General features: G+C 42.8%; 3 long non-coding RNA genes and 1 pseudogene across 6 annotated transcripts; 1 reads left to right on the forward strand and 3 right to left on the reverse strand.

Moving 5' to 3' along the window:
• Positions 1-956: 956 nt before the first annotated feature.
• Positions 957-2,847, reverse strand: LOC139028970 (uncharacterized). The gene is made up of 2 exons (XR_011481202.1): positions 2,728-2,847; positions 957-2,261 (listed from the first exon to the last, which is right to left on the reverse strand). It is a non-coding gene; the product is annotated as an uncharacterized lncRNA (long non-coding RNA).
• Positions 2,464-4,268, forward strand: LOC111976097 (uncharacterized). Of its 4 annotated transcripts, none has more exons than XR_011481204.1 (6): positions 2,464-2,514; positions 2,899-2,966; positions 3,404-3,471; positions 3,894-3,930; positions 4,073-4,164; positions 4,195-4,268. It is a non-coding gene; the product is annotated as an uncharacterized lncRNA (long non-coding RNA). The 4 variants fall into 4 exon arrangements; XR_011481203.1 differs by lacking the exon at positions 2,464-2,514 and adding an exon at positions 2,699-2,743 and having other exon boundaries at positions 2,894-2,966; XR_011481205.1 differs by lacking the exon at positions 2,464-2,514 and adding an exon at positions 2,758-2,806 and having other exon boundaries at positions 2,894-2,966.
• On the reverse strand, positions 3,407-4,807 carry LOC139028971 (uncharacterized). Its single transcript, XR_011481207.1, has 4 exons — positions 4,181-4,807; positions 3,945-3,969; positions 3,591-3,816; positions 3,407-3,475 (listed from the first exon to the last, which is right to left on the reverse strand). It is a non-coding gene; the product is annotated as an uncharacterized lncRNA (long non-coding RNA).
• Positions 4,808-7,374: 2,567 nt separating this feature from the next.
• The window catches only part of LOC111975343 (anoctamin-8-like), a 24,517-nt pseudogene continuing 24,091 nt past the window's right edge, over positions 7,375-7,800 (reverse strand).

Here is a 7,800-nt window from a genome sequence, read left to right on the forward strand (position 1 = left end):
ATACAGGGATATGTACCACAGGAGGTTGGTGGCACCTTAATTGGGGAGGATGGGCTCTTGGTAATGACTGGAATGGAATCAGTGGCATGGTATTAAGTACATAAAACACATGATTTCTATTTGTTTGATGCCATTCCATTTGCTCCGTTCCGGGCATTATTATAAGCCGTCCTCCCCTCAGCAGTCTCCTGTGGTATATAAGTAACAGACCACTGCCATGGAATGCATGAACAGAAAGGTGCAGTCGCCATCCTGCCTTGTTCCAGAGATTCAGCTTGTACTGGTGTTGTACTACTGTACAATACTACACTGATTTCTGGAGTTTATTCAGAATGCTGCAGATAGAAATGTAATGAAAAGAGCTGACATGAGTAGTATCTGCTCTATATTATACATTTCCTTGTACTTTTATGTTGGACCCTTCTGAACAGGCCCCAGACCTTTGTTAGTGTTTACGCTGCCCAACAAAGTCACGGCAAGTCTATTTTCCCCTCAGCTCCAGATGCTGCAATCGGTGTGAGTTTCCTACTGTACCTGCCATTGAAGCGTAAAGACATGCTCTACTCTTCTGCTAGACTAGACTGTTCTGAATATCCACTCTATGCTAGACTAGACTGTTCTGAATATCCACTCTATGCTTCTGCTAGACTAGACTCGTTCTGAATACCACTCTATGCTAAGACTAGACTTGTCTGAATATCCACTCTATGCTTCTGCTAGACTAGACTGTTCTGAATATCCACTCTATGCTTCTGCTAGACTAGACTGTTCTGAATATCCACTCTATGCCTCACCCTGTTTTATTGTATATTAGGTAAAACTTTATTTTCAGCTTCGCTCCAATAAAAGCAGTGATTTAAAAGTAATGTCCGTTGTCATGTTATTGAAACAATGTAAATTGTAAATTTGTTTCACACTTTTATATTGTGTGTGTGTGTGTAAACAATAATAACACATTTCAATTTAAAATTGTTTTATTATCTATATTTCAGATCTTACAAAAATATGACAAAATAAATTAAAAGAAATAAATAATCCCATTTCTCAGTATCATATTTTTCTTGAAAAGAAAACTTATTTTTTTTTGTACAGTGGTACATTGGAAGAGCACATGATGTCTGGTCAGTTAGTGAGGCTGTCATGGAGATGTTTTATTTAGTTAGGACGGCGTAAAGGGAAGGGTTCTACATACTGGTAGTAGGTGTACAGTACATCTCACCTCATCCACTGTTTACTGTTCAGTTCAACGATGAGGCTACCCCTCCCCCGTCAGGCTATCCCATCAAACCAATACTGTAAAGTAACACTGCTTTAGAGACTGGATTTAGACAACTGTCCCAAACAATGTTTCATAAACAAAATTCCCTCTGCTCTCGTTTCACAAGCATTCTAAGCATTCGTAACTAAGCAGTGCAGTGATAGAACATCAAAAGGTCAAGTCGTTCGGAGCACTTCCTTACAGTTTGAAATTACACAGTTCCCATTGATACTGACATGAGCCGTTTCTCTACTTCAAAGTGGCTCTGTCTGATAAAACCGTCCCATAAGGATTAACGTGTCTACTGAGACCAAAGTCATGCACCATGATGGCCACTGACCCAACAAAGGCTGCATCTCAACAGTCTTACTAACACGGTCTTAGCTCTTTGTCTCCTTTCCTTCATCTGCACTGATCTGAAAAAGGAAGGACAGGTCAAAGCAAGATGTTAGTTGCCTGCTGGGAATTTGCTTTCACATGTTCAGCACTTTTTGATCAGAGATGGGGAAATAGAGGAAGCCACTCAGCACTATTAAGTTGTTAGCCTGTATCAAAGGTGAAACAAACACAGAAACCAAGCCAGTGTGTTCCAGAGGCACAGCAGGCAGGTGTACCGTGGATGATTGTTACTGACAATGGCCTACGACAGATCATCTATTCAAACACTAGTCTGACAGCATCTGCTTCACAGCTACAGTAAATGAGAAATGTCTCAATCGTGTCTCTCATCCGTGGCCTAGTTATTTGGCATTATTCACAAATTAATGATGATGATGACGATATTAACCAAATGTTTTCCTTATAATGACTTAATTGGCTGTAGAGGGAGGTGGAAATGTGAGGATGAGATCAAACGTCACTCACTCCCACACAAACTGCTATTTCTCTTTCCTTATTGCCTTGAAGTGTCTTTTCAGCTCATATCCCATGTAACTACTATTGCTACCACAACTAGTTCAGTCAGAGATGTAACTACCACAACTAGTTCAGTCAGAGCTGTTAACTACCCACACTAGTTCAGTCAGAGATGTATACCACAACTAGTTCAGTCAGAGATGTACTACCACAAATAGTTCAGTCAGAGCTGTAACTACCACAACTAGTTCAGTCAGAGATGTAATACACAACTAGTTCAGTCAGAGATGTAGCTACCACAACTAGTTCAGTCAGAGTGTAGTACTACAACTAGTTAGTCAGAGAGTAGCTACCACAACTAGTTCAGTCAGAGCTGTAGCTACCACAACTAGTTGTAGAGCGTACTATCACAACTAGTTCAGTCAGAGCTGTAGCTACCACACTAGTTAGTCAGTCAGAGATGTAACTACCACAATAGTTCAGTCAGAGATGTAGCTACACAAATAGTTCAGTCATGACCGCTGTACACCACAACTAGTTCAGTCAGAGATGTAACTACACAACTAGTTCAGTCAGAGATGTAACACCACAACTAGTTCAGTCAGAGCTGTAACTACCACAACTAGTTCAGTCAGTCAGAGAGTAACTACCACAACTAGTTCAGTCAGAGATGTAACTACCACAACTAGTTCAGTCAGAGCTGTAGCTACCACAACTAGTTAGTCAGTCAGAGATGTAACTACACATAGTTCAGTCAGAGATGTAACTACCGACAACTAGTTCAGTCAGAGATGTAACTACCACAACTAGTTCAGTCAGAGATGTAACTACCACAACTAGTTCAGTCAGAGATGTACTACCACAACTAGTTCAGTCAGAGCTGTAACTACACAACTAGTTAAGTCAGCCAGAGTTTGTGCTGTAGCTACAAATAGTTAAGTCAGCCAGCTGTAGCTACCACACTAGTTCAGTCAGTCAGAGCTGTAGCTACCACAACTAGTTCAGTCAGAGCTGTAACTACCACAACTAGTTCAGTCAGAGCTGTAACTACCACAACTAGTTCAGTCAGAGCTGTAACTACACAACTAGTTCAGTGTAAGCTGTAGCTACCAAACTAGTCAGTCAGTCAGAGATGTAACTACCCAAACTAGTTTAGTCAGAGATGTAGCTACAAACTAGTTAAGTCAGTCAGAGATGTATACTACACAACTAGTTAGTCAGTCAGAGAATGTAACTACCACAAGTTCTTAGTCAGTCAGAGATGTACTACCACAACTAGTTATCAGTCAGAGATGTAACTACCACAACTAGTTCAGTCAGTCAGAGATGTAACTACCACAACTAGTTCAGTCAGAGATGTAACTACCACAACTAGTTAGTAGAGCTGTAACTACAAACTAGTTCAGTCAGAGATGTAACTACCACAACTAGTTCAGTCAGAGTGTAACTACCACAACTAGTTAGTCAGAGCTGTAACTACCACAAACTAGTTAAGTCAGCCAGAGCTGTAGCTACCACAACTAGTTAAGTGCAGAGCTGTAGCTACCACAACTAGTTCAGTCAGTCGAAGCTGTAGCTACACACACTAGTTCAGTCAGAGCTGTAACTACCACAACTAGTTCAGTCAGAGCTGTAACTACCACAATAGTTCAGTCAGAGCTGTATACTACAACTAGTTCAGTCAGAGCTGTAGCTACCACAAACTAGTTCAGTCAGTCAGAGATGTAACTACAACAACTAGTTAGTCGAGATGTAGCTAACCAAATAGTTAGTCAGTCAGAGATGTAACTACCACAACTAGTTCAGTCAGTCAGAGTGTAACTACCACAACTAGTTCAGTCAGTCAGAGATGTAAACTACACAACTAGTTCAGTCAGTCAGAGATGTAACTACACAACTAGTTCAGTCAGTCAGAGATGTACTACACAAACACAGATCTAATAGTTAAGTCAGTCAGAGATGTAACTACAAAACTAGTTAAGTCAGTCAGATATGTAACTACCACAACTAGTTAAGTCAGTCAGAGCTGTGACTACCAACTAGTTCAGTCAGTCAGAGATGTACTACCACAACTAGTTAAGCAGTCAGAGATGTAACTACCACAACTAGTTAAGTCAGTCAGAGATGTAACTACCCACAACTAGTTAAGTCAGTCAGAGCTCAATACTTATTGTTGCCACTATGTTCATGAAAATGCTATATTCAGTCTCAATGCAGAAGCATGGACCATGCCATTATGTTGTAGCTTGAAGTACATTATAGATAGGCAATCCATGCAAAATGAAAGAAGGCTATGTATGTTTTAGGCCAAAATGCATATTTGACAATCATTTTAGTTAACCTCATCTCATATTTAAAAGCAGAGAGAGATGATCAGAGATGAAGAGAATATAGTACCAGGGGAGCTTCTTAAGAGTAGGTTTCCTATTTCAGACAGGAGGTGTGTGTGTGTGTTTCAGCCCAGACGGAGTGATGGGATGTTCCCTATTGATACCCACACTGAGAATCCAGGTCAGCTGGAGACCCTATATTAATTGGAGGTGGTAGAGATACGCAGTCTGAAGAGGTGGAGTACTAAGAGATCCTATTGGTGGAACGCAGTCTGAAGAGGCGGAGTACTAAGAGATCCTATTGGTGGAACGCAGTCTGAAGAGGTGGGTACTAAGAGATCCTATTGGTGGAACGCAGTCTGAAGAGGGGAGTACTAAGATCCTATTGGTGGAACGCAGTCTGAGAGGCGGAGTCTAAGTAGATCCTATTGGTGGAACGCAGTCTGAAGAGGCGGAGTACTAAGAGATCCTATTGGTGGAACGCAGTCTGAAGAGGCGGAGTACTAAGGCATGGACCAGTAAAAGACTAGTGGTGTGTCTGTGCCACTGTCCCTCTAACACTGTATTATTGCAAAGATCTTAGCCAGAGAGGATGGAGTGGAGGTGCATAGTTCATGTTTCTGTCTCTCTAACGCTGTGCTGAATCTCACTTGCTGTGGAGCGCCACGGTTCCTCTTTTCAATGAAGACTGGGATTTAATATGAGTTCATGAACACAGATGTAACATCAGATTAACGTCCCCAAATCATAACGTTAGCAATAGGGGTGGGGAACGCAAAACTGACCTTGGATCAGTATCCAGGGGCAACTTCATCCTACTCTAAGTTAGATGTATAAAACACTCTCTTGTACTCTGGCACCATCCTCTGGCCACATTATAGAAAAGAAAATGGTTGAATTATCCCTTTGGATTTGCTTACAAAAGGAATTTAGAAATCTGTCATCTCTATGCTATCACTGCCAGTGTAGTCAGAAAGGTGATGCTTTGGCAACAAATTCCATTGGAAATAAATAGAATAAACAATATAAAATATATATCAGCTCTCAAATGAATGACGGGGACCATCATGGGATTTAGGAACTAGGGATGATCGGATGAAATGACAACAGCATCTACAGTACAAGATACTAGCGATAATAAAATCCAACGTTTGTATATGTTATGTTGTGTTATGAGGCAGACCGGTATAGTTCTTCCTTCCACCTGCAGTCAGAACAGGCTCTGCTGTCTCAGTGCAGAACGTCAGGGTTTAGTGCAAATCTTCTCTCTTTCTATGTCTAGTCTACTCACTAATCTAGTCAGATCTGTGTGCTGAAATGGAGAGACATTAGTATACTGTGTAGAATGTCTCTCTGCAGGCTTGAATGGGGAGAGATTAGAATGGCACACAGCAAACTACAGGAACCCAGACTTTCCATGTTACATACCGTGTACTGTATAATCCACATCAACATCCTGTGGCATCAGTCTCTCTCTCTCTCTGTCTCTCTCTCTCTCTGTCTCTCTCTCTCTCTCTCTCTCTCATACTGATGCAAGACAGAGCCTGTCTTTTATCAAACGATTTTCACCTTTGCCTTTCACAACGTCAAACACAACATCCTGTTTCCCACACACTGTGTCAGACATACACTTCAGATATTGCCGTTGTTTTCATGGGATGTACTGTATATACAAAACTCATGACTGCTCACGTATGCCTTCAGATGGGAGTGTGGGTGAAAAACAAAGAACTGGACGTGTTTTGCAGTACTGCTCAGATTTGAAACACTGATTTGATATTGCTCGACTAGCACAGCCGGTTCGTATAAGTAGAAAAGCCGATCGGCCGTCACAGTTAAAAATGAGTCTGATATCAGGCCACCGTTGTGTGGTGACTGTGAAAGGTCTCATTATGCTTTTGATTCACACACACCAATCCCTTTTTTTCTTCTGACCTCCAAACCAAGATGTTATGTTTCAGTGGCAAGATGGCCGCCAGGATGCTTACAATTTTCAGAATAGAATAAATCAAGAAACACTGCTCTCCCTTTTTTTGGAAAATGCTCGGAAAGTATCAGAAATGCAGCTCATGCATTTCTATATGTATTGCAGACAAAAGAGGAGTGTGTGTGTGTGTGTGTGTGTGTGTGTGTGTGTGTGTGTGTGTGTGTAGCTGCAGCGGCAGCAGCCGCTTCCTTCTTATTCTCAGGCGACTGAGAATTTGAGCTGAGAACCCTGGGAGCTTGGGTTCGTTTCCGGTGGAGACTGAGGGGCGCGCGCTGCGGAGGAGAACTGCTCTGTAAGGGGTGATCAGTTTGAGCTTCATCACGGTGTGTTTGGCCAGGAGGAGCTGGCCTCTTGGCTTGTCCCCACCTCCACCCCCTCCAGAGCGGACTTCCCCCGTGGCCTTTCGTGTGGTGGTTCTCCCCCGGAGGAGTCCTTCCCCTCATCTCTCTCCCTCTCCCTGCGAGCCTGGTGCTCCGTCTGCCTCTTGCCTCTCCTCCTCCTCTCTCTTCTCCTCTGTAGCTGTTGATAGTGCTGCTGCGCCTGCCGCTCGTGTTTCTGTAGGGAGATTAACAACTGCTAAAACAACTCACGCAATCACAGTCTGACAAACATGTGCACACTCTGAACTGTGGAAACTATCTGACCTTGATGTCATTTCAATCTTAACTTCTACTAGTACAGCCAGAAGAGGATAGCCCCTGAGCCGGTTTCCTCTCTAGGTTTCTTCCTCCTGGAGAGTTTCCTACCCAATCTGCTTCTGCTTCTGCTTGCTCTTTGAGGTCTAGGCCGGCTTACTGTTTCACTTTGGTTACTGGTCACTTGTAACAACTGGTGATGTAAAAAGGTTTATAAATCAATTTGATTGATTATTGCTTGATCGATAGAATGAATTGCTCACAACACCAATGTGATTCAGCATTGACCAAATAAGCCATTATAACAATTTACCTAAAAGCCTCCCTGCGGTGGTACTCCAGTTTGGCCATCTCCTCCCCCACCCAGCTGGGATGTCTGGGATTGCTACGTGAATGATGTACTTCAGCAGGATGGCAAAGTGCTGTGAGAGAGAACAGAAAGAGAGATGAAGGGAGAGAGAGAGAGAATAAAAAGGGGGAAAAGAGAGAGGGGGAGGGAAAGAGAAGGAAGAGAGAGAGAGGGGGAGGGAAAGAGAAAGGTGAGAGAGAGAGTGAGAGGGGAGGGAAAGAGAAAGGGAGAGAGAGAGTGAGAGGGGGAGGGAAAGAGGAAAAGATGAGAGGGAAGGGAAAGGAGGATAAGGGAAGAGAGAGTTAAGAGAAGAGGGGAAGCGAAAGAGAAAAGGCGAGAGGAAGAGAGGAGATAAGAGAAAGGCAGAACAGTGAGAGTGAGGATGG

The sequence above is a fragment of the Salvelinus sp. IW2-2015 genome, linkage group LG16 (assembly GCF_002910315.2).
Source record: "Salvelinus sp. IW2-2015 linkage group LG16, ASM291031v2, whole genome shotgun sequence".
NCBI lineage: Eukaryota > Metazoa > Chordata > Actinopteri > Salmoniformes > Salmonidae > Salvelinus > Salvelinus sp. IW2-2015.